Below are 25689 nucleotides of genomic sequence, written 5' to 3'. Positions count from 1 at the left end.
TCTGTAAAATGGGATGGCCATAGAGGAGCCGGGGATCAGTGACAGAATGCACAAGAGATAACAACCTCAGGGTCTCCTTCCTGGGGGAAGGCTGGTCACATGGTGGAGCTGAGTGTTGCCTGGCATTGTCTCTGTGCCCCTTGACCGAGGAGCAGGGGATCCACAGGGTGGGCTCCTCTGCCTGAGGTCCAAATGTCTTATTGGCATTTTCTATCATGACCAGAGCTGAGACTCATTCTCCCTTCTGGCCGCCTTGTCCACCCATTCATCAAATACAACTGGAGAATATGGTCTCCAAGCAAGTCTTCATCCTCTCTGTCCCATCCCCCTTCCTTGGCCCACATCTGACATGATTTGACCTTGACTTTCCTCCTGTTGAGAACAGGGTCTAGTTTCTTCTCCCTTTATAGCTGGTGGGCATGTGACTCACTAGTAACCAACAGAATGTGGATAAGATGCCCTGTGTGACTTGGAGGCTGTCAGAAGTGACAAGGCAGATGTTGCCTTGGTCCCTGGGGCACTCATGTGTGGAGGCGGGGCCACCATGCTGTGAGGAAGCCCAAACCAGGCCACGAGGGAAGGAGACGTGGAGAAGCCCTGAGAGCCCTTCCAAAGGGAGAGGCAGGCTGGCCCCGCTGCTCCAGCCCCACATGGCCGCACCCATATGGAGACCTCACACCGTGTCACACACGCGTCCATTCTTGTCCTTTCCTCCAGGCCTGTGCATTAGCTGTTCTTGCTGCAGCTCGCTCAGGGTTGTATCTGATACTCATACCCCCACCTACCCATCTACCACCCATCCATGCCTCTCACCTCCAGCGAGCACCTGGGCTGAAAATGATGGCTGACCTGGTGGGGGATACCCAGAGCCTCATTCCCGAGGGGCCTGACCCTTGGTCAGCCTGCCTTCCTGAGTCACAGCACTCACCTGTCCGTTCACCTTCCCCATCAGGAAAAGACGGCCAGAGACATGCACATCTGTTACTATCTGAGCCTTCCCTGCCTCCCTGTGTTCAGCCCGCCTGAACTACCTCCTCCTGTGGTCTCCATCAGTGATCCCCGCTAGACTGCTGGCCCTTCCCCTCGTCTGCTGGTCTCTTGGCACAAGCAGTGCAAAGGGACCAGGGCCACCAGTAGGTTGTCACCTGGTGGATACATCCCTCCTTTGGATGCCAAACCTCTGAACCTGCAGAGTCCAGAGTCGTGCATGTGAGAGTCCAATTCCCAAGTAGGTCGCTGGGAGTGATGATACATGAAGCCCTCCTGTTTCCATCTCACATATTCTATCCACTGGGGACCCCGTGCACTGGCCATAGATTTGGGGTGTACATGCCTCCTAGAGGATGGCGCCCCAGAGTCACAGGTGCCGTCTCCAGACTCCGGCTCGCCGGAACCTTCACCTGGCCACTCCATTCCTCACTCAGGCCTGCAGCTTCTGGAAACTGGGCTCACAGTGGGAGCAGAGACCCCATGATCATGTGTCCCCCGTCACATCTCCTCACTAAAATGCACGCCTTGCCTGGTGTCACTATGTCCTCTCTTTGAGACTCACTCTGGAGGAATCAGCAACCACATCATGGGACATTCAAGTAGCCTGTGAAGAAGTCACATAGGGATCTGCTGAGGTGTCCTCCCCACAGCCAGCATTAACTTGCCTGCCAGATGCAGGTACCTGGACTCTCCTTTCCTCATCATATCACTTCCAGTGTCACCAGGGAGCCCCTTCTGTAATGGCATGGCTCTCATCCTCCCCAGCCTACAGGGGCAGCCCCAACTCTGAGCTTAGTGATGCCCATGCTTTGTAAACTGAGTATCCTCCGGGCCTCCTGGGGAAACACTGAGCTCACCCACCACCTTCACTGCAGCCCGTTCCTACATCTCTGCATCTTTAACCCCTTCCCCCTCCGTCCGCCATGTAGAGCTGGCATCTCTTCACGCACGTGGACCAACACTGACCAGTTTCAGAGCATCTTTGCAGCCTATCAGCCTGCCTCCTGCTGCTAAGTCCTCTCTGGCTGGCATTTATTCTACTTTGGCTGTCATAACAGGTAAGACGGAGGGGGCTTAAACAGCAGACATGTATTTTCTCACAGTTCTGGAGGCTGCAAGACCCCCAGGAGGGTGGCGGTGGGTGACGTTTCTGTGACAACCTCAAGGGCTCACTGTCCTTCCCTAGTGGGTTGGCACGTCCCTACAGGGACAGGCTACAACACAGGAGCAGCTTTTCTAGGACAGGTTCTGCATGTCCAGCCTGGAGAGGCTATCTGAGATCTTGGGTTCTGTGACCAACAGCAAATTGTTGTCAAGCAAAAGGGCCAGTGCCACATGTTTTGGCCGCTCTCATGAGATGCACCACATTGGATCCAGGCACCGTGAGAAGAACGCAGGGTGCTGCCAGCTTTCCCCGCAGCAATGCCAACTTGTTCCCGTCGTCACATGTGGGCGTGTGGCCTGTGACCTCTTCTTGATCCAGGTCATAGCTGCACATGAGAGTGTGAAGCGTGACTCATTCTGGGTCATCTAGAGAAAGGACAGCCCAACCCTACGATATGGTGTGTGGGAGATTGTAGGATGGACACGCCGGCACCATTTCTGTTTGTTTTTTGTAAGAACAAATCAGTGCTCTCTGTCCTCTAGGGCGAGTGGACTGGCCTCTGGGCTCAGGCTTGCCTTGATGGGCAGATTGCCTGGGGCTGCATGTGTACCAGGAAGGTCCCCACAGCAGCGTGGACCCGACATCCTCTTGCTTCCAACCCTCCATCGCTCCCAGTGTCTGCCCTCCAGGCGGTTGGCCCTCAGCCTGCATCTCAGACCCTTAGGACTTGTCTCACCTGACTCTCTGGCCTCACCTCCCACACCCTCTTCTGCTCCATTCCAGAAGCTGCTGGAAGGCCCACTGCCCACCATCCCCACAACCCCTTTCCTCTGCTCTTTCCTGGCCTCTTGTGTCCCCTCTACCTGCAAGGATTCACTTCCTCCCAGCACCACCTCGGCATGACCAAATCCTCCCTACAAGGTCGAACCCTTTGAGACCTCAGGCTCTTTGCAGGTGCTGTTGCCTCCACTGGGAAGCATCTTCTTCTACTTTCTGATGGGCAGGTTGTTAGTTCTCCTGTACGTCTTTTCCCTCTCTGAGAGATCTTCCATAGACCTCCCACCTGCTGCTTCATAGCATTTACTGATGAATATAACTCTACATTAATCTGAGTGTTTCTGTAACACCCTCCTCACTCACTAGACAGGCTTCATGAGGCTTCATTCTGTTCTCTACTGTATCAGCACCTGGGACAAAGCAGGAGCTCTTTATCTTTTGTGTGGACACATGGATGTAATCATTATGAACATTCCTGTTCGCTTCTACCCTGGTCAACATGCGTGATTACCAGGGTGCAGTGTGTAAAGCTCAACTCAGCCACTCACTACAATTCCGCTTCATCCTGATTCATGGGCAGATTGCATAAGCCTGGAGCAGGGTGACACACAACTCCTGCAGCCTAACTCAGAGCCTCAGGCTTCTGACCTGTGCACTGGGGATATGTAGGTCTGCCCTTAGGGTGATTTCAATAGGTTTTCCTTATTTGTAGTTCGAATGTCTCTGATGATCTTTCTGATTGGCCATGTGGCAACAGGTAAAAAGACTGTTCACACACAAACTGCTGTGGTGATTTCTATGAAGTTTACATCAGTTTGTCCAACTTCAGCTTGCATAGCTTTTGTGAACAAAATTTACTTCCCATGATTCCAAGGCAGAAAGGTGGGAGAAAAACTCAAAATGTTAGTTTGGAGAGTTGTAACCAAATATGGAGGTTAACTAGAATTCAGGATCCAGTTGAATTTAGGGGTGGAAAAGAAAACCTTAAAAGACCCATGGACAACACTAGAACATAATATCCACAAAGACTGATTACTGAAATATAATTTTTCTCTCTAGATTGTGACAGAGCCCTGGTTTGAGTTCCCTGAGTCATACAGTAAATTCCCACTGGTTATCTATTCTACATATGGCAGTGTGTATGTTTCCATGCTACTCTCTCCATTTGCCCCACCCTCTCCATTTTGCACATCATGCACATCAGTCTAGTGTGCAGAGTCTCTGTGTCTAGTCTGCAGAGTTTTGATTGCCTTTGGCTCAAAGTAGTCCACAGGCCAAAGTGGCACACCTCGAGGAGGCTTGTTCTGAACACCTTCAGTTCTGTCTTTGAAAATTCTCCAACAAGTCCACAGTCCAGAAGCTGAGGGAGATCTCTCCATCTCATTGAGTGAGTCTCTTAGTCTTGAGAATAGTTCAGTTTAGTCAAACAGTTGTGTCTCATTTCAAGAGGTGGTGATGCAGGCGGGTTCCCCAAATTAGGACCATAGTGCAAGCAATCAGGTATTTAATAAGAGGCATTTCCGTGGAAAACACTAATGATTGGAGCAAATTGTAGTCTCACTTTCTGAGTTCTGAAGGCAGTCAGTAGAGATTTCTAGATGTCCAGTTCAAAGCATCTTCAGATGGAATGAGGCAGACAGTGACATATTGATAGTGAGAGGGTAACAGGTAGGAAGGCTAGGGGTCCCCAAGTGGCAGGAGGAAATAAACTGCAACTAGCAGACTTTTTTTTTTTTCTTCCCTATACAAAACTAAAGGAGGCTTCTTTTACATTCTGTGTTGTCATGACAACACCTGGTTCCACCTGGCCTGAACTTAACATTTCTCGAACCTTGAGCTAACCAATGAGTTTTTCTTATGGAAGTGTTTCTCTTAAGCTATGTTAATGAAACTACGCATTTGCTTGGAAATCTGCCTTTCTTCAAGATTCATGCCAGTTGTTTTATGGCTGGGGATAACTCACCTTGTACCAGTGCTGTCTCTAAATGCATGCTATGTTAGGGGGGCCTGGTGCTCTTTATCTGATTAGCAAACAGATATATAACTCCTTGCTAAAAACTAGCAAGGAGCTATCATTCTGCTCCCTTCTGAACTCTAAGTCAGAAGCTTTCACCATCTCTTTTATTCTTTAATAAAACTTTGCTACACAAAAACTCCGAGTGATCAAGCCTCTTCTCTGGCCCCAGATCGAAATCCTCTCCTCCAGAGGTCACAAATCCTGGCATAGCTCACCACTCATGGCAGCACCCTTTCAATAGGTTTTCCTTATTTGTAGTTCGAATGTCTCTGATGATCTTTCTGATTGGCCATGTGGCAACAGGTACAAAGACTGTTCACACATAAACTGCTGTGGTGATTTCTATGAAGTTTACATCAGTTTGTCCAACTTCAGCTTGCATAGCTTTTGCAAACAAGAAGATTTACTTCCCAATAATTCCCAGGCAGAAAGTGGGAGAAAAATTCAAAATGTTAGTTTGGAGAGTTGTAACCAAATATGGAGGTTAACTAGAATTCAGGATCCAGTTGAATTTAGGGGTGGAAAAGAAAACCTTAAAAGACCCATGGACAACACTAGAACATAATATCCACAAAGACTGATTACTGAAATATAATTTTTCTCTCTAAAATCATTCCCTTTTAACCAAAGATAGCCAAATTAAGACCGATTTGTTGGCAAAATAAGTCTAGATTCAATAAACTTGTCCTCATTATTTAGGTAAGTGCACAAAGAATAGTGAAAGATCACAGAGGCTCTTTTAAATCCGCTTTGCTGAAACTCTTTCATAAGGAGTCTCAGATTGAACTTTTAAAAGCCTCTTGAGGCCCAGTGGCCAAGATAAAGTTTACCATCAGACTCACCTGCAATAACTATAGACTTGTGTTAATTCCTCTCTTCTTCAGCTCACCTAAATGTCCTGAGGTTCCTGAATACACCAGGAAATGAACATTCCCAAAGTACCAGTCTGTTATTCTCAAGTGGATTTATAGCACCATAATGTCAATCTTACTTCCTTAAAGCTATCTGGTCATATCTGAGTCTATAAACTCTCAAATGTGGTATTCCAACCCAAGTCTGGGAACAACAATCAAAGTTTCAAATTGTGTTCTGCTATAAAGAGAACAGGATTTTATTGAACTTACACAAATACCTATATTGCAATGAAAATAAGAATATTTACTAAGAGTTTCCAAATTCTGGAGGCATGAAGTAGGGAAAATAAGATGAATCTTTCAATTCTGCCTACAAAGCTGCCCCCTTATCAAATTGCTTTAAGTCACAGTTGGCTTAATAGGAAAAGTTTCCTTCCATCAGAAAAGAAAGCATTAGAGAACCAGCAAAAAAGTCATAAGAGTGGTAGGTATTGCTAGTCCATTTAGTGTCCTGTAATTGATCCTTGGGAATCTTTTAAAGAGTTTATTGGCATGTAGTTGATTTACAATGTTGTGTTAGTTTCTACTGTACAGCAAGGTGAATCAGTTGTACAAATACATACGTCAACAATGCAGTCCATCAGCAGTGTAGGAGAATACCCTTTTCTCTACACTTTCTCCAGCATTTACCCTGTGTAGATATTTTGATGATGATTTTGACCACTGTAAAGTGACTGCTCATTGTAGTTTTGATTTGCATTTCTCTAATATTAGCGACACTGAACTTCTTTTCATGAGCCTTCCTTGCCATTTGTATGTCTTCTTTGCAGAAATGTCTATTTAGATCTTCTGCCCACTTTTGATTTGGTTGTTGTTTTTTGATATTGAGTTGCAAGAGCTGTTTGTACATTTTGGAGGTAATTCCTTGTTGGCCACATAATTTGTAAATATTTTTCTCTTATTCTGTGGGCTGTCTTTTCATTTTGCTTATGGTTTATTTTGTCGGGCAAAAGTTTTTGCGATTAATTAGGTCTTATTAATCTGGCATTCCTGCCTCATCTGAGTTTCTACTATCCTGATTTAATTTCCTGTTACTACTGTCCTGATTCCTAGACCTGATTCAGTTCTGACCACTTCCATTCAGAAGGTGGTGCTGCTGACAGAACCCTTTTTTATTAGACCCTCACATCTCTTTCTTTTTTAAAAAAATTATTTATATCTAATTGAAGGATAATTGCTTTGCAATATTGTGTTGGTTTCTGCCATACATCAACATGAATCAGCCATAGGCATACATACATCCCCTCCCTCTTGAGCCTCCTTTTCTTATAGAAAATTCCCACTAGCTATCTATTTTACATACGATAGTGTATATTTGCGTGCTATTCTCTTTATATTTGATCACGATGCCTGCCACAGAGTCCTCCTGCGTGCCAGGACCTGCTCCTGTGCCCTCGTGCATGCTCACGCCTAGGAGGAGGGCTGTCACCCCCTGTGCCCGTGAAGGTGCTGAGGCTGAGAGAGTGAGCCTCTCCCACCAGGCAGGTCTGCAGCACCATTATTGAACCTGGTTCCCTGACTCCAAAAATCTGAAAATTTTTCATTTCTCCTGTTAAAATTTGAGCGAGGCCTTTCAGTATGAAGCCATAGGAAGAAAGTGGGAATGTGGTGGCCATCTTGTAGTTACCTTCATACAAACTTCTGAGTCTGCTTAATGCAGCCACAGGCCTCACCTCCTGGCCTCATCCTCTTCTACTTCCTGCTGTCCTTGACCTGTTCTCACCATAGGGCCTCCCGTGCCTTCAGTCACAAGGTTTCCTATTGTTTCCACTGGAATAGCTCATCTCAGACTCAGCTGAAGGGTCTCATGGTCCAGGGGATCTTCCCAACCCAGGGATCGAACCAGCATCTCTTGGGTTTCCTGCGTTGGCCGGCAGATTCTTTACCACTGAACCAACCGGGAAGCCCAGAGCTCCAGTTATATAAACCGGAGCTGATCCTAATGGATCAATACAGAAGTTGAAATTGAAGTAAATAGTGTAATTTAAAAAGGCTGCTTGGTTAAAGAATGTACCTAAAGAGGACCCATTCAAAAACTTACTCTTCTGACTACATCTGGTATAAAAGGACTCTTTTAAGGAGGACTACAGGGGTGCATTTTATCAGTATCCTTCTTATAATATGTCTACTAATTTTCAAATGCTTTTCCAGGCCCCGGGAAAGGCTATCTAAGTGAGATAAAGTTTTCATAACACAGACTATTCACACTGGGGCTCCAGAATTCTTTAATGTGATAGTCAATGGCTTTCTCACTTTTAATCTTGAACAGTTGACTTCACCCGCCTTCTGCAGGGCATATTCAGAGGGGCCGTCACTCCTGTTCCTCTCAGGACTAAGGTGTGTCCAAGAAATAGGGGGCTTGAAAGTGAGCGTGGGACTACCGAGTCTTCCTGTGGGCTAACACCCCACCCCCCGAGTCCCCGGACTCCTGCCTCTTGAAGAGTGTTAGCCTCCTAGGCCTTCTCTGAGTTCCGAAGGATAAATTTAATCAGAGAAGTGGCAAAATGCAGAAACAAGGAGAAGCAGTAAAGGAAGAGGAAATAATAACAGTTTAGCCATAGAACAATGTCAGACCTTTAGTTCCCCCTCAAGGGCTGGAGGTAATTACTTGATTTGTACTTTGAGTGGTTTATACGGAAACTAGACACCCTCCACTGGGTGAAAACTGCTGACCTCTAGCCTGTAGACCCCAGAAGGCTGATGATTGAGATTCCAATAACATCAGCCGAATCAGGGGATTATATATAAGCTGATCATGCAGCCTTCAATCCTCCCCCGAATGTTACCTTAGAATCTCTTCCCTGAAAGCCATCGGGGGCTGAGGATCTTCTGGGCATGCATTGCCTCTTTTCCTTGCCTGGCATCCTGCACTAAGCACTATTTTTCCTACCTGCTGTCAGTTGATTGGCTTCTCTCTGCTTCAGAGCGGTAACAGGACTGCTCAGTGCTGATATCACTGCCCCTGGAGGGCCAGGATGAGGGGAGAGGATTGGGAGCGTTACAGAAATAGGTTAGTTTGCCCAACAGAGAGAAGCCAATTTTGAGACATTGAAGTTTGGAGCAGAGAGAGGGTGTATTCATGAGGAAGCTGAGAAAAGAGATAGAAAGTCCATCTCTAATCCACCTTCCTGAAGTCAGGGGCTCAAGGTGTTTATGAGATAAATAAATCTCATTTATTTATCTGGTGCTGTCTGGTCTGATGAGTGAGGAGCACAGAGAATGGTGATCAGAAATAAGAAATGATGGTAGGAGTTCCTTGGTGGTCCAGTGGTTAGGACTCTGTGTTTTAACTGCAGAGGGAGTAGGTTCAGTCCCTGGTTGGGGAGCTAAGATGGCCCCCCACAAAAAGAAAAAGAAAATGAGGGGAATCACCATTCTACACAGGTGCAGCTAGGTTACAAGTTCTTCATGTTCAGAAACTGGCAAGGTTGGAAAACTCTGAAGGTACAGTTTGAGACCTTCTGTTGTCAAAATATCACTGAACGGGCACTTTGACAAGCACAGGTAGGGGGTTGATGGTCCTAACAAGTCTTAATTGGCTGGAGTATGCGTTAGACACAACGGACTCTGAGTTTCTGAAAAGCAGCTTGGGCAAGCATCTTACTGTTTAGTCTAAGAAACACTTGGAGGATGTGCAAGTCTTTTCAGGCAACAATTAAAGCAAGTTTGACAATCAGGGTTGCTGCTGCTGCTAAGTCACTTCAGTCGTGTCCGACTCTATGCGACCCCATAGACGGCAGCCCACAAGGCTCCCCCGTCCCTGGGATTCTCCAGGCAAGAACACTGGAGTGGGTTGCCATTTCCTTCTCCAATGCATGAAAGTGAGAAGGGAAAGTGAAGTCACCCAGTCATGTCTGACTCTCAGCGACCCCATGGACTGCAGCCCACCAGGCTCCTCTGTCCATGGGATTTTCCAGGCAAGAGTACTGGAGTGGGGTGCCATTGCCTTCTCCAGACAATCAGGGTAGGTGACTGGTGTATGCCTCTGACTGATGGTCACCCTCCTTTCGGTAACAGGAATATCCGGGATGGATCCCTAAATTTGATGTCCCTGTCATGGAACTCAGGACAACCCGATTCACCTGTGTCTGTGTATAGTGTGGTCATGGCTGCCCACTCCCTGGGCTCCTGGAAGGATTCAACTGAATAACGCATGTGGAGATGTCTTTTTTCAACTGGGGTAAAATATATATGACATGAAACATCATTTTAACCTTTTTAAGTGAACAGTTCAGTGGAATTTAGTGTGTTCAAAATGTTGTATAACCATCCCCTGTACCCATTTCTGGAAATTTTATCTTCCCAAAGAGAAGTTCCCTGGTAGCTCAGATGGTAAAGAATCCACCTGCAATTCAAGAGACCCCAGTTCAATTCCTGGGTCAAGAAGATCCACTGGAGAAGGAATAGGCTACCTACTCCAGGATTCTTGGGCTTCCCTGGTGGCTCAGTTGGTAAAGAATATGCCTCCAATGCAGAAGATCTGGTTTTGATCCCTGGGTTGGGAAGATCCCCTGAGGAGGGCATGGCAACCCATTCCAGAACTGGCCTGGAGAATTCCATGGACTGTATAGTTCATGGGGTTGCAAAGAGTGAGACATGACTTGAGGGATTTTCACTTTCAAACAGAAGCTCTGTACTCTTTCAACACCCAGCCCCACCATTCTCAGGGATCAGGCTGGTGGTCTCCATGTCCAGACATAGCAGGACCACTTCAGTCTGACAGCATCAGTCCCGGAGTGGGTCTCACACTACTCAACAGCTAGTTCTGGGCCTAAAAATTGAGGTCCTTCCTGCCTCTCTCCCCTCTCCTGCTATCTCCATCTTCCTTTTACTCCTTCCTCTCCCCTTCTAATATCAACTAAAAAAGTTAATGCAGGTGGTTGCAAATAAGAAAAGCATTTGTTTTTGGTCTTTAGAAAGCAATTCAGGAGACGCAGATACAGGTAACCCCCAAAGAGTGTCCCGGAAAGAGAGAGTCAGGAGCTTTAAAGACAAGCACTGCAAGACTTTTGACGTTACCTGGCGAGAACTGTGATTGACTCTGAGGCTAGTGAGAAAATATCTGCTGTGCATCCTGGCCTGTGCCCCAGCCTGCAGCTCAGACTATGCAGATGCATCGCCTCAGTTTCCTGATCTGTGAAATGAAGATAATTCCCGCCTGCCTGCATTGCTGCCTGGATTGCTGCAAGGATTCCATGGAGCCAGGGAATGACCAGCACCATCCAGAGTCAGCGATTGAGAAAGTTCCTTTTGCCTCCCACCCCAGGGCACTATCTCTGACTCTTCGAGTTATCTATTCTCCTCTGCCTCCTATAAGTTAACTGTCTTTCTTTGGGAAATCCTCCACCTTATGTAGCCAAGCTGTCTTACCGCCATACTAGTGAAGCAGAAGGATGCTGGACATCCTTTTTCCCAGTGCTGCGATGGTGCAGGCACAGGACCTAGGCTCTGCCTCTCCCGTGTGCCTGCCTCAGACACGGACTCAGAATCCAGCGAGGTAAGGGACCAGGGATGGCGGGGTGGGAGGTGGGGGTCACAGTAGGTGACCAGCTGTGGAGGCAGCCATGGTAATCACTGTGGATTTACACTGTCCTTCCTTTTCCAGCCTCAAAGATGCAAAGGTCAAAGACCAAAGCATAGGAAGCTAAATTCCTATGTTTAAGTTTTTTTTTTTTTTAAATGTCATTCAGCCACTAAGTCATGTCTGACTCTTTGCAACCCCACCGACTGTAGACCACCAGGCTCCTCTGTCTATGAGATTTCCCAGGCAAGAATACTGGAGTGGGTTGCCATTTCGTTCTCCCAGGGATCTTCCAGACCCAAGGATTCAACCCACATCTCTTGCATTGCAGGCATATTCTTAACTACTGAGCCACCAGGGAAGCTCAAACTGCTATGTTGACTGGACCTAAATACATGTCTTTCAAAGGAACAGCTGACATGGCTTCTGCCCCCAAGACTCATGGACACTTAAGCAGTTCCACCTGTTATAAATTTCAGGCCAACTCCAGCAGCTGCCTTAGGCCACTGCGCCCTCTGGTGGCCATTATGAAAACCAGCAGGCCATGAGACGGGCTCTCAGGTTGGTCAGCCCCTCCTAGAAAAGAGTGGGTTGGCATAGGAAGGGGGAAACGAAGAGATAGCAGGAGGGAATGACAATGGCCACCATCATAGGAAAGCGGTCACTCCAAATGTTCCCGAGGACTCACTCCATCTGAGAATCTGGACGGGGGACCCAGAACTTGCATTATTGAAAACACTGGCTCATACTCAACCACGGCATCACTCACATTTAAGAATTATCAAGATTTTGCTTCACTGGTTTCATCTCTCCCTTCTTTCTATTGCTCATATTCCTTGCCTGGAGGGTTCTCAGTGGAATCACCCCTTCACTACATCATGTGTGTTTCTTACACACACAATTCCATTATCACACCTGACAAAGCAACAATTCCTTGGAATCAGCTGTAGAATTCGAGGTCTAATTTCCTCTGCTGGGATCCTGTACATTTACGTGTATCCACCCATTCCTGGTTGGAGTTTCTGATGAGATTATCATCTGAGTCAGAGACATCAGTGCAGTAGATGCCCTGCCAGTATGGGTGGGCTTCATGCAATCTCTTGAGGGCCTAATAGAACAAGTATGAAATGAAATGAAGTCAAAGTCATTCAGTCGTGTCCAACTCTTTGCAACCCCATGGACTATACAGTCCATGGAATTCTCCAGGCCAGAATACTGGAGTGGGTAGCCTTTCCCTTCTCCAGGGAATCTTCCCAATCCAGAGATCGAACCCAGGTCTCCCACACTGCTGGCAGATTCTTTACCAGCTGAGCCACAAGGAAAGCCCAAGAATACTGTAGTGGGTAGGCTATCACTTCTCCAGTAGATCTTCCCGACCCAGGAATCAAACTGAGGTCTTCTGCATTGCAGGTGGATTCTTTACCAACTGAGCTATCAGGAAAGCTCAGAACAAATGTGGGGGAGGGTGAAGTCTCTGTCCTCTGGAGCTCTCCAAACTCTCCTGCCTTCAGACACCCCTGTTCCCGCTTTTTGGGCTTTTGGACTCAGATAAGAACTTACACCATCACCCACCAATTCCTAGACCTTTGGTCTTGGACTGAGTTACATCACCAGCTCTCCAACTTCTTCAGATTCCAACCCAGAGTTCTGGTATCAAATCAGGCAGGTGCACTGCGCTCAGAAGATGGGAAGCAAAAGCCTTCTGGGAGTAATTATGAGGGTGAGCATTATGGGTTGAACTATGTTCCCCCGATTCCCTAAGTTGACGTGACAACTCCTCATCCTCAGAATGTAACCTTGTTTGGAAAGAGGGTCCTTAGAAAGATAATGAAGTCTGAATGAGATTATTCAGGTGGACCCTGCTCTTATAAGAATCGTGTCCCTGTAAGACAGGTAATTTGGAGAAGGGAATGGCAACCCACTCCTGGAGAATTCCATGAACAGAGGAGCCTGGCAGGCTACTGTCCATAGGGTTGCAAAGAGTCAGACATGACTGAGTGACAAATACTTTTTGGATGCACAGACCTAGGTAGAAAGCTATGTGAAGATGAAGGGCAAAGCTGGGAAGATGTATCTACCAGCTATAGAAGGAAAAAGTTTGCCAGCAACCCCCAGAGGCTGGGGAAGAATCACTGACCCTCACATGCTGGCCCATCAGTGAGTCTGTCCATGGGGACAGAAATGACCACCAGTGGGAAGATGGCCCTAGCTCAGCCAAGCAGAGTCCTTTCCCATGATTTGAAAGGAGTCCTTTTCTCTCCCAAAGAATTCAAGACTCTGAGGTCTCACCTGCTGACTTAGACTCCACGTGGGAGAACGTCCCTGAAAAGGAGAAAACCCCTGTCCTGGGTCACCCCCAAACCTGAGTACCGAGTGCACCTCCAAATAGTTGCTGGAGCTGGGCTGGACGAAATTAGGAGAGGACACGTCCCTGTCCTACACTTGTACATGCACTAGAACTATTGCCATCCTGGGGTTTAGTGTTTTTCCAATATGTCCGCATTGGATTCACACTCATACTCACACCCACACTCTGGGGTTCAGATCCTGTATCCGACTCCCAGGCTGAGGACCTTCCACGACCTCCTGCCTGCCCACAGAGACTCTGAAGGGGCTTCAGAGAGTGATGGGGCAAGTTGGGCAGCTAGCCTGCCCACCCCTTTTATGGAAAGCAGAGAAAGATGACATGTTGTTCATTGATTAGCTCACTCCGCACCCACTCGTCAATATTCAGTCAGCAATTCTGTACTGAGAAGGCACGTTCACTCCTGGAAGCATTGTCCTGGTCCTGCAGATATGATGGGCACAGTTCTGCCCCTGGAGGGGAGGGTCAGGAGGGTTTCTAGGGGTGAGGGGGACTCCTGGGATGGAGAAGCAAAGGAAGGGATTCCAGGTGGGAGCAAACCCTGAGGCCAGGGCAGGGAGATGAGATGCAGACAGATGCATCCAGGGACCAGGAGGGAGCACAGTGTGAGCAGGAGAGAGGACAGGGCAGGAACCTGCAGGGGCCGTGAGGCTGGAGGGAGCCACGGGGAGACAGAGGCAGCCGGGCCGATCAGGGCTCTGAGAATCCACCTGAAGCCACCAGGGGGCCCGTCCCCTGACCACCTCTGCCTCTGCAGAACCGTCTGCCTGGACGGAGCAAACCCAGGGGAACTGGAGGCTGTCTGAGAAGGACGCAGACCTCTAGGGCTCTGCCGCTGACAGCTGTGTGGCCTCAGACCATTACTGAGCTTCTCTGAGCCTCAGTTTCCTTCTGTGCACGTAGGGAAGTGCTGGTGTTTACTGGCCGGCAGTGGTGAAGACTCAAGGAAAGGGAACCCACAGGGCCAGGTGAGTTTGTTACAGTGACAGAGGCCACCCCCACCCGGCTGGGCTGTGTCCAAGTGGCCCCTGTACTTTGGGTCACTCACCTCACTAGACTGCTGGAAGACAGGAAGGAAAGGGAGGAAAAACAAAGGCCTGGGTATCTAACATGAGCCTGGCAGGCACCTCCATCTGTCTCTGCCCCACCTGCCAGCCAGGTAACATCACATCATTGCACAGAGAAAATCTACCAGTGACTTGCATATGGCCAAGGGGCCAGTCAGAGTGAAGCCAGGACTCTGGGCAGGGGCCAGGTCTGGCCACTTGTTGCTCTTATGCTAGCTGGAAAGACATCCATCAGTGGCTCCAGCCGCACAGAGGCCTGTGGCTCTGGGGATCCTTAGTAGAAAGGCCAGCATCTATGATTATGGCCCTGTTGGCCTCTGAGGGCACATCCCTTGGATACGCACTCAGGCCCCTCTGGCCCTGGCATTGCCAAGAGGCTCTCATTGCCAGTGAAATCTTCCCCAACCAGGATCAGCAGTGGGGTGGACTCTGCCCCTACGGTGCTGGCTTCTGTGTGAGCCCCGGAGACAAGCTGGATGGGGACCCCACCTGTGTTCACTAAGCTCATTAGGCAGCATGTGAGGTCATTCTGAGAACTGGGCTCCCCTGCCTGCTCTCAGGAAGTGACACTGGGGCTCAGAGAGGTGGAGGGTGTGCTCAGGTTCCACAGCTGGCGGGGTCCCATCCTGATCTGGAGGACAGGGGCTCTGAAGTAGCCTGGAAGTATTTCTAAACTGAGTTGAGGTTCAGTTCAGCTCAGTCGCTCAGTCGTGTCCAACTCTTTGCGACCCCGTGGACTGCAGCATGCTAGGCCTCCCTGTCCATCTCCAACTCCCAGAGTCTACCCAAACCATTGAGTCAGTGATGCCATTCAACCATCTCATCCTCTGTCGTCCCCTTCTCCTCCTGCCCTCAGTCTTCCCCAGCATCAGGGTCTTTTCAAATGAGTCAGCTCTTCGCATCAGGTGGCCAAAGTACTGGAGTTTCAGCTTCAACATCAGTCCTACCAATGAACACCTAGGACTGATGTCCTTTAGGATGGACTGGTTGGATCTCCTTGCAGTCCAAGGGACTCTCAAGAGTCTTCTCCAACACCACAGTTCAAAAGCATCAATTCTTCTCCACTCAGCTTTCTTTATAGTCCAACTCTCACATCCATACATGACCACTGGAAAAACCATAGCCTTGACTAGACGGACCTTTGTTGGCAAAGTAATGTCTCTGCTTTTTAATATGCTGTCTAGGTTGGTCATAACTTTGCTTCCAAGGAATAAGCATCTTTTAATTTCCTGGCTGCAGTCACCATCTGCAGTGATTTTGGAGCCCAGAAAAATAAAGTCAGACACTGTTTCCACTGTTTCCCCATCTATTTGCCATGAAGTAATGGGACTGGATGCCCTTTATCCTTTATATCAATAACCTCAGATATGCAGATGACACCACCCTTATGGCAGAAAACGAAGAGGAACTACAGAGCCTCTTGATGAAAGTGAAAGAGGAGAATGAAAAAGTTGGCTTAAAACTCAACATTTAGAAAATGAAGATCATGGCATCTGGTCCCATCATTTCATGGCAAATAGATGAGTAAACAATGGAAGCAGTGAGAGATTTTATTTTCTTGGGCTCCAAAATCCCTGCAGATGATGACTGTAGCCATGAAATTAAAAGACGCTTGCTCCTTGGAAGAAAAGCTATGACCAACCTAGACAGCATATTAAAAAGCAGAGACATTACTTTGCTAACAAAGGTCTGTCTAGTCAAAGCTATGGTTTTCCAGTAGTCGTGTATAGATGTGAGAGTTGGACCTTAAAGAAAGCTGAATGCCAAAGAATTGATGCTTTTGAACTGTGGTGTTGAAGAAGACTCTTAAGAGACCCTTGGACTGCAAGGAGATCCAACTAGTCAATCCTAAAGGAAATCAGTCCTGAAAATTCATTGGAAGGACTGATGCTGAAGCTCCAATACTTTGGCTACCTGATGCAAAGAACTGATTCGTTAGAAAAGACCCTGATGCTGAGAAAGACTGAAGACAGAAGGAGAAGTGGACAACAGAGGATGAGATGGTTGGATGGCAACATTGACTCGATGGACATGAGTTTGAGCAAGCTCCGGGAGTTGGTGATGAACAGGGAAGCCTGGAGTGATGCAGTCCATGGGGTTGCAAAGAGTGAAACACTACTAAGCAACTGAACTGAACTGAACTCCCTTTTATCCACACCTGATCCAGTGCTGGGCTCCACACGGCCTCTGATAGAGGAGTGGACCAGACAACCAGGGAGTCTGGATGGGTTCAGGGCCTGGGGACAGTGGGGAGCCACCAGGGGGCTGCCAGGAGCAGCAGACTCTGCATACCCTGGAATCAAGATGATTTTGGGAAACTGAGGTCAAAGGTCCTGATGGAGCGCACGTAGGTTTCAAGAGGCTTCCTTGCCTCCTGGACAACAGGGGGCAGGCATGGCTGGGACCCAGGAGCTGGGAAAAACTTCAAGGATCCAGCCCTAAAGGTAGGGCCCTTGGCCAGGATGAAGTCTAAGCAGGTGCTGGACATGCGGCTCCTGGAGGCTGTGACCCTTTCTGGTGTTCCCGGAGGCTGGGGGGAGGTCAGGCCCGGCACCAGCTCCTCCCTCCTGCTTCTCCATCCTCCCCTCTCTCCTCCTCCCCTCTCTCTCCCAGCCTATGTCTCCCAGGTTTGGGTGAGGCGTGCAGGTTCAGAGTGGGGACTATACTCTCAGGATGCAGGGTGTGAACCCTGGGCAGCAGCCTCGTCTGTTCTGTGAAGCCCATCTTACAGAGGAGAAACTGAGGCTGGGGGGACAGGGATCTCAAACTCTGGACTCTTCCACTGTGTCCCGAGACCCTTTTCTGTCTCCCCATTCTCCAACCCCCACTCTGCTGGGAGCGGAGAGGACTGCTATCTCCTGCTCCCCAAGAATGCCTTATAGGGTGGGGGGGCCTCTGAAGCCAGTTCCAAGGAGGAGAACAGAGGTGCCCCAGACCAGATGCTGAAGGACTGGTGGTGAGCTGGTCCCAGCTACCTCGCCCAACACGGGCCAAAAAATACCTCTCGGGGTGCTAATGTTCCCAAGGTGCAAGGGTCGATGGACTTGAATACTGTGCCTTCCCTGAACCACCCCCAGCCCCAGCAAAGGAGGGAGGCGAGAGGGTCAGGGAGAGGGGCCAGCTTGAGCTTTGAAAGGAGAAGAAGGAGCACAGAGACAGAAAGAGCCTACAAGCTCCCAACCTCCCCATGACTCTCCATCCACAACATGGCCCGGGTCTAGTGACTGACAGCCAACTCCTCAGCACTCTGTCCCCTCTTCCAGGAAGGCTTCCAGGATTCTCCAGGAGCCCCCAGATCATCAGAGCAGCTTCTCCTCTGGGCAGAGTCCATCAGGGCCAAGGCCTCACTCCCTAGCAAGGACGTCCTGGAACCAACACATCTGTTCTCTCACCTCCAGCACAGAGTCAGGGTTCAGCAGTTGTTTACTAATGAAAAGTTGAGAAGATGACCCAGGGCAGCCTTGCAGCCCAGGGTGGAGGGAGGGATCTGCGATGTGTGAGCAGAGTGCTCTCTGTGGTCAGGCATTGGGCAGCCACTGTATAGCCCCAACAGCTTAATATCTAAACCACCCTATGGGCAGACCTACGTATCCCCATTGTACAGACCAGAAGCCCAGGGCTCTGAGTCAGACTGCCAGGAGCTGTGTGCCACCCTGCTCCAGAGTTCAGTGTCCTGTTCACAGAGCAGGGAGAAGTGGAGTTGGGGTGAGCTGCTGAGCTGAGCTGAGCTTTATGCACTGCACCGTGAGTATCACACATGTCATCCAGGGGAGAAGGGGTCAGCCATGTCCATGACCGTGACATTCATGTGTTCTTTCCACACGAAAGATAAAGGGCTCCTGCTTTGTCCCAGGGGCTGATACAGAAGAGAACAGAATGGAGCCTGTTGAAGCCTGTAGTCTAGTGGGTGAGGAGAGTGTTAACTAAATAAAAAATTAATACACAATTGTGCTCATCAGTAAATGCTACAGAGGAGGCGGTGGAAGGTCCATGGAAGGTGTCTCAGAGTGGGGAGAAGGAAAGAATAGCAACCTGCCCAACAGAAAGTGGAGAAAGATGCTTCCCAGTATAGAGAACAGTGCATGCAAAGGGCCTGAGGCTGCAAAGGGCTTGACCTTGTAAAGAGGATGTGGCCATGCAACCGCACTGTCGGGTAGAAGTCACCTTCCAGGTGGAGTAGGCACAGCAGAGAGAAAACAGCGGGAAAGGTTCGTCATGATGGTGGGCAGTGCTTCCAGCAGCTTCTGGTTGAAATGGAGCAGAAGAGGGTGTGGGAAATGAGACCCAAAAGGCAGGTAGGACAATTCCTGGAGGGTCTGAAATGCACGCTCAGGGCCAGCCACCTGGAGGGCAGACGCTGGGAGTGATGGAGGGTTGGAAGCAAGAGGATGCTGAGTCCACCCTGCTGTGGGGACATTCTTGGCACTACGGGCAACCAGGGGGAGTCTGCCCATCAAGGGAACTGTGAGTCCCCAGGCTGGTCACTCGCCCTAGAGAACAGAGAACACTGATGTCTCAAGGATGAAATGGAAATGGTGCCAGTGTGTTCATCTCACAAACTCCCACGCGGCACAAAGAAGAGTCGGGCTGTTCTTTCTCTAGATCATCCAGAGCAAGTCATGCTTCACACGCTCATGTGCAGCTATGGCCCAGGGCAAGACTGGGTCACAGGCCAGCACCCACGTGTAACGCTGGGAACAAGCTGGCCTTGCTGTGGGGAGGGTGCTAGCACCCTGTGTTTTTCTCATGGTCCTTGGGTTCAATGTGGATTTTGTGGTGCATTTCATTGGATTCACCAAAACATGTGACATCAACTCTTGCTTGACAACAGTTCGCTACCTGCAAACAGATGGGAGGGAGGTGAGGGGTATATGTATACTTATGGTTGATTAATGTTGAGGTTTGACAGAAAACAATAAAATTCTGTAAAGCAATTATCCTTCAATTAAAAAATAAATAAATTTTTTAAAAACTCAAAAAAAAAAAAAAAAAAAAGAATGTGCAACCTCAGGTAGTCTCTTCTGGGCTGGGCATGGCAGAGCCTGTTCTAGAAAGACCTACTCCTATGCCATAGTCTGTCCCCAAAGGGGATATTTCCCAAAGAGGCTCACTGTACTTCAGAGGCTCCTCTGAGGCCATTGTAAAAGCTTCCCCTACCCCAACCCTCCCCAAGGATCTTGCAGCCTCCAGAGCTGTGAGAAAATACATGTCTGCTGTTTAAGCCCCCTCCGTCTTACCTGTTATGACAGCCAAAGTAGAATAAATGCCAGCCAGAAAGGACTTAACAGCAGGAGGCAGACTGATAGGCTGCAAAGATGCTCTGAAGCTGGTCAGTGTTGGTCCACGTGCGTGAAGAGATGCCAGCTCTACATGGCGGACGGAGGCGGAAGGGGTTAAAGATGCAGAGATGTAGGAAGGGGCTGCAGTGAAGGTGGTGGGTGAGCTCAGTGTTCCCAGGAGGCCCCGGGGACCCTCGGTTTACCAGGCACTGACATCATCACCAAGCTCAGAGTGGGGGCTGCCCCTGTAGGCTGGGGCTAATGGGAGACAAGCCTCTGCAGAATGGTCTTCCTGGTGGCACTGCCAGTAACATGATGTGGAAAGGAGAGGCCAGGTGCCTGCATGTAGCTGTCAGAAGCAAGGTCAGTGCAATTATTGTGACCAACTTCAAGGTCAAAATGGCAGCAAGACCCATTTCTGACCATGGGGATGGTTACAAGGAAACGGGATACCTAAGGGCAAAATAGATGGACAGATGACATGGGTGACGTCAGCATGTCCTCTGAGAAGCAATTGAGGATCAATGGTTTAGAAGGCCAAAGGCAGACTCCTACTGAAAGTCCCAACCCCTTTCTAGGTTCCAGAGCAGACGTATGTGCGTGCTTGGTCATTTAGTCATGTCCAACTCTGTGACCCCATAGGCTGTAGTGCACAAGGCTCCTCTGTCCTTGGGAGTCTCCAGGCAAGAATACTGGAGTGGGTTGCCATTCCCTTCTCCAGGGTATCTTCCTGACCCAGGGATTGAACCTGGGTCTCCTGCATTGCAGGCGGATTCTTTACCTGTCTGTGGTCTGAGCCACCAGGGAAGCCCACCAGACCAAAGCCAGTTTTCAAATCCGAAATCCATTGACTGGAGGAGAGACCGTGTGTGTCCCTGGGAGAAAGGACTCTGTAAGACCCCGAGAAGGGCATATGGTGATGACTTCCCAGCTTTTCCCTAGGTGCTTATTCAGACACAGGACTGGACACCTGAGAGAGGGCAATACTGATTTATATTTAGAGGATTGTGGCTTAACTACAGTAAAGCACTATCATCATGCGAGTCTCTGTGGTGAAGAATTCACGAGCAGCTTAGCTGGGAATTTCTGGCTCCTGGTCTTTCATGTGGTTGAGATCAAGACGTTGGTTGGGAGTCTTGGAGCTGGAGCTGTCCTGGAGGATCAGCAGCTGACCCTCCTGGCTGGGGACATAGTTCTGCCTGTGGGCAGGACGCCTCAGCGGATCCCTACGTGGCCCCTCTACAGGCTGCTTGAATGTGCTGTGACTTCACTGCTGGATTTGTCCAGAGTGAGTCTCAAAGAGAGGACATAGTGACACGAGGCAAGGCGTGCATTTTAGTGAGGAGATGTGACGGGGGACACATGATCATGGGGTCTCTGCTCCCACTGTGAGCCCAGTTTCCAGAAGCTGCAGGCCTGAGTGAGGAATGGAGTGACCAGGTGAAGGTTCTGGCGAGCCGGAGCCTGGAGCCAACACCTGTGACCCTGGGGCGCCAACTTCTAGGAGGCATGTACACCCCAAACCCGTGGCCAGTGCACAGGGTCCCCAGTGGGTAGAATATGTGAGATGGAAACAGGAGGGCTTCATGTATCATCACTCCCAGCGACCTACTTGGGAATTGGACTCTCACATGCACGACTCTGGACTCTGCAGGTTCAGAGGTTTGGCATCCAAAGGAGGGATGTATCCACCAGGTGACAACCTACTGGTGGCCCTGGTCCCTTTGCACTGCTTGTGCCAAGAGACCAGCAGACGAGGGGAAGGGCCAGCAGTCTAGCGGGGATCACTGATGGAGACCACAGGAGGAGGTAGTTCAGGCGGGCTGAACACAGGGAGGCAGGGAAGGCTCAGATAGTAACAGATGTGCGCGTCTCTGGCCTTCTTTTCCTGATGGGGAAGGTGAACGGACAGGTGAGTGCTGTGACTCAGGAAGGCAGGCTGACCAAGGGTCAGGCCCCTCGGGAACGAGGCTCTGGGTATCCCCCACCAGGTCAGCCATCATTTTCAGCCCAGGTGCTCGCTGGAGGTGAGAGGCATGGATGGGTGGTAGATGGGTAGGTGGGGGTATGAGTATCAGATACAACCCTGAGCGAGCTGCAACAAGAACAGCTAATGCACAGGCTTGGAGGAAAGGACAAGAACGGACACGTGTGTGACACGGTGTGAGGTCTCCATGTGGGTGCAGCCATGTGGGGCTGGAGCAGCGGGGCTGGCCTGCCTCTCCCTCTCGAAGGGCTCTTAGGGCTTCTCCATGTCTGCTTCCCTCGTGGCCTGGTTTGGGCTTCCTCACAGCATGGTGGCCCTGCCTCCACACGTGAGTGCCCCAGGGACCAAGGCAACATCTGCCTTGCCACTTCTGACAGCCTCCAAATCACACAGGGCATCTTATCCACATTCTGTTGGTTACTAGTGAGTCACACGCCCACCATCTACAAAGGGAGAAGAAACTAGACCCTGTTCTCAACAGGAGGAAAGTCAAGGTCAAATCATGTCAGATGTGGGCCAAGGAAGGGGGATGGGACAGAGAGGATGAAGACTTGCTTGGAGACCATATTCTCCAATTGTATTTGGTGAATGGGTGGACAAGGCGGCCAGAAGGGAGAATGAGTCTCAGCTCTGGTCATGATAGAAAATGCCAATAAGACATTTGGATCTCAGGCAGAAGAGCCCACTCCATGGATCCCTGGCCCCCAGGTCAGGGGGTACAGAGACAGTTCTAAGCAACACTCTGGCCCCTCCAGTTTGCACCTTTGTGATCAGCCATCCTCCAGGAAGGAGTCCCTGAGGTTGTCACCTCCTGTGTATTCTGTCACTAACCCCTGGCTCCTCTATGGCCATCCCATTTTATAGATGGGATGCTGTGACCCTGAGAGATTAGGCATCTTGCCAAGGGCACTATTGGTGATCCAGATCTAATTCTGAAAGTTTTAAGCAGTCTTGTTCCTCTATTTCTACTCTCTTAGGTAAATCAGATACAATTTGGGAAACCCAGCCTTCCTCCTTAAAATGGAGGTAACAATCCCTTTTGCAAGGCCCCCAATGGGAATGACTATCAGGGCAGGATTCTGGTGGTGACCCTTACTGAGTGTTGAGTTTTGCAGGACAGAGTCTGAATTAAGAGGGCTTGGGGTAGGGAGGGGCTGGGATGCCTCGTGGGAAAGGCTGCCAAAGGTCCAAGGAAGAGGCTTACACATTGGAGTGAGGGGAACTATGGCCAGAAAGAGGAAATCTGAAAGGGAGGTGGCATCTGGAATCTGGCTTAAAGTTGGAAAGGGAGGGACAGGAAACTGGAGGTGGGGTGGAGTGTTGAAAGGCAGTCAGCCAGTGCCAGCCGCATCACCTGGGCCCCTGCCTCCCACTCCTCCCCCATCTCTCCCCCGAGGGGCAGAGAGCTGAGGCTGCCCAGTGTGCCCCATTGCTAAACCGGAGGTCTTTGAAACTGCCAGACCCAGCCCCAGTCCGCAGGCCTCTAGGATGGGGTCAGTGCTCACTCAGCTGATGTTTCTGTGGCTTCTGGGAACTCAGCCTGAGGCCACGATCAGGGTCTTCGTGGTACCCCACAGTCACCTGGATGTGGGCTGGCTGCATACCATCCAGGTAGGTACCTGATGCCACTCCCCTTGCCATCCCTGAAGCTGTAGCTTCCTTCTCCATTCCAGATCCTGTGCTGGGTTTGCAGCCTGGGGTTGACCTAGAGTATCTGGAGTCAGCCTGGATTCAAGTCCTGACCTGCTACAGACTGGCTGAGTAGCAGACTTTGCGCTGGTCACTTCCTGTCTCTGAACCTCACTTTCCCCATGTGTGCTGCTGCTGCTGCTGCTGCTGCTAAGTCGCTTCAGTCGTGTCCAACTCTGTGCAACCCCATAGACAGCAGCCCACCAGGCTCCCCCGTCCCTGGGATCCTCCAGGCAAGAACACTGGAGTGGGTTGTCATTTCCTTCTCCAATGCATGAAGGTGAAAAGTGAAAGTGAAGTCGCTCAGTCGTGTCCGACTCTTAGCGACCTCATGGACTGCAGCCTACCAGGCTCCTCCATCCATGGGGTTTTCCAGGCAAGAGTGCCGAAGCGGGGATTGCAAAGGTTAGATGGAGTGTACACAGCCATGTGTCAGGCCACGGTCACGTTCCTCATCCAGGGGATCCTTTCTGTGCCCTGATGTCCACTTCTGATGGGAGGTAGGGGTCTTCACACTGGCTGTTCCCTCTGCCCCAAAGGCTTTCCTCCCAGAGGCCTGCAAGACCCAGTCTCTCTCTTCCTCCTGGTTGTTCCTTAAAAGTACTTTCTTGGTGAGGTCTTCCTGACATCCCTATCTATTCCCCTATTCCATTTCCCCAGTCCTTCCATTGAGAACATTGACAGCATTTTCTAGGCCCAATATATAGGCACTCTCTTGCCTGGGAGGTCACATCAGTAAACCAAATCTTGGGTAACTTTCTTGTCCCTATAAATGTTCCAGAAAGTCTGTGAAGCAGCGAAATCCCAGTGGCCAAGTTAATCTCAAGTGTGAATCTTATTCCCCTGTATGTTTTGTCCAACAAGACGGAGTATGTGGCCCCAGCTAGGTTTTTCAGCTTTCCTCTTCCTTTTCCTTCCTTTCCCTTAGAGAATATTCTTTATCTTTTAAAACCTTTCTGCCACACACTCCATTCTGAATTCTGCTCAAGGAGACTGCTTAGGGAAGTATTAAATAAAGTAGGTGTGTTTCACCTGTATTGTCTCCATTAATCAGTTTTTAAACACTTCCCTTTAGTACATTTTACTTACTGGCTTGTTGAATGTCTGTTTTTCCCACAAGAGGCTCAGTTCCGTGGGGAAGAGGCTTCATCCATTGAATATGGCTATGGACGTATCCTCAAGCGGCCTCATGGATGGGGTAGACACTCCATGAAAATTTGTTGAAGGAATGAATGAACAAGGGCAGAAAAAAAAGATAAAAAGGCTCTGATTTCTTTAGGTTTCTGGGGCAAGTGGTTGGATATTATTACCTACCTCCTTGGGCTTTCCAGGTGGTGCTAGTGGTAAAGAACCAGCCTGCCAAGTCAGGAGGCATAAGAGACGTAGGTTCCATCCCTGGGTCGGGAAGATCCCCTGGAGGAGGGCCTGGCAACCCACTCCAGTATTCTTGCCTGGAGAATCCCATGCACAGAGGAGCCTGGTGGGCTACAGTCCATGGAGTCACAAAGAGTCAGACACGACTGGAGTGACTTCCCATGCATGCATACACCAACCTCCTAGAGCTGTTTTTTGGAAGGAGAAAGTAAATACATGAATAAATGAACAAAATCGCTCTGTGACAGTGGATATAAGACAGTAGCTCATTTTAAAGAGAGAGGGGCAGCAAGAGCCTTGAGGCTGTGTTGAATCTGGTCCTGAGCCCACTGGGCAGCCTCTGTTGGGGGGCACCCATAGGTGTGTGGAGTGCTGACTTGCGGGGAAGCATGATTGTCACCCCCAGTTTACAGAAGGGGAAACTGAGGCCCAGGGAGGATTGGGGCTGCTCAAAGTCACCAGAAATAGCCGCATGCCTGCTGACTTCCTGCCCGGTGCTCTCTGCATTCCTTTACCAGCATCTCCGGGCTCCACGGTGAGCCAGGCTGACCTAGATGGGAAGCAGGCACGGCTCCATCCTGGGGGCTCCCTGCCTGGAGGGAGG

At 49.7% G+C, this 25689-nt stretch overlaps 1 pseudogene; it reads left to right on the top strand.

Annotated features, from left to right (window-relative positions):
- The first annotated feature begins 7149 nt into the window (after positions 1–7149).
- LOC102393352 overlaps positions 7150–25689 on the top strand; it is a 59748-nt pseudogene continuing 41208 nt past the window's right edge.

Source organism: Bubalus bubalis, chromosome 7 (genome assembly GCF_019923935.1).
Source record: "Bubalus bubalis isolate 160015118507 breed Murrah chromosome 7, NDDB_SH_1, whole genome shotgun sequence".
Taxonomy (NCBI): Eukaryota; Metazoa; Chordata; class Mammalia; order Artiodactyla; family Bovidae; genus Bubalus; species Bubalus bubalis.
Note: the sequence above shows the minus strand (reverse complement) of the source record. Positions and strands in the feature narration are given on the sequence as shown.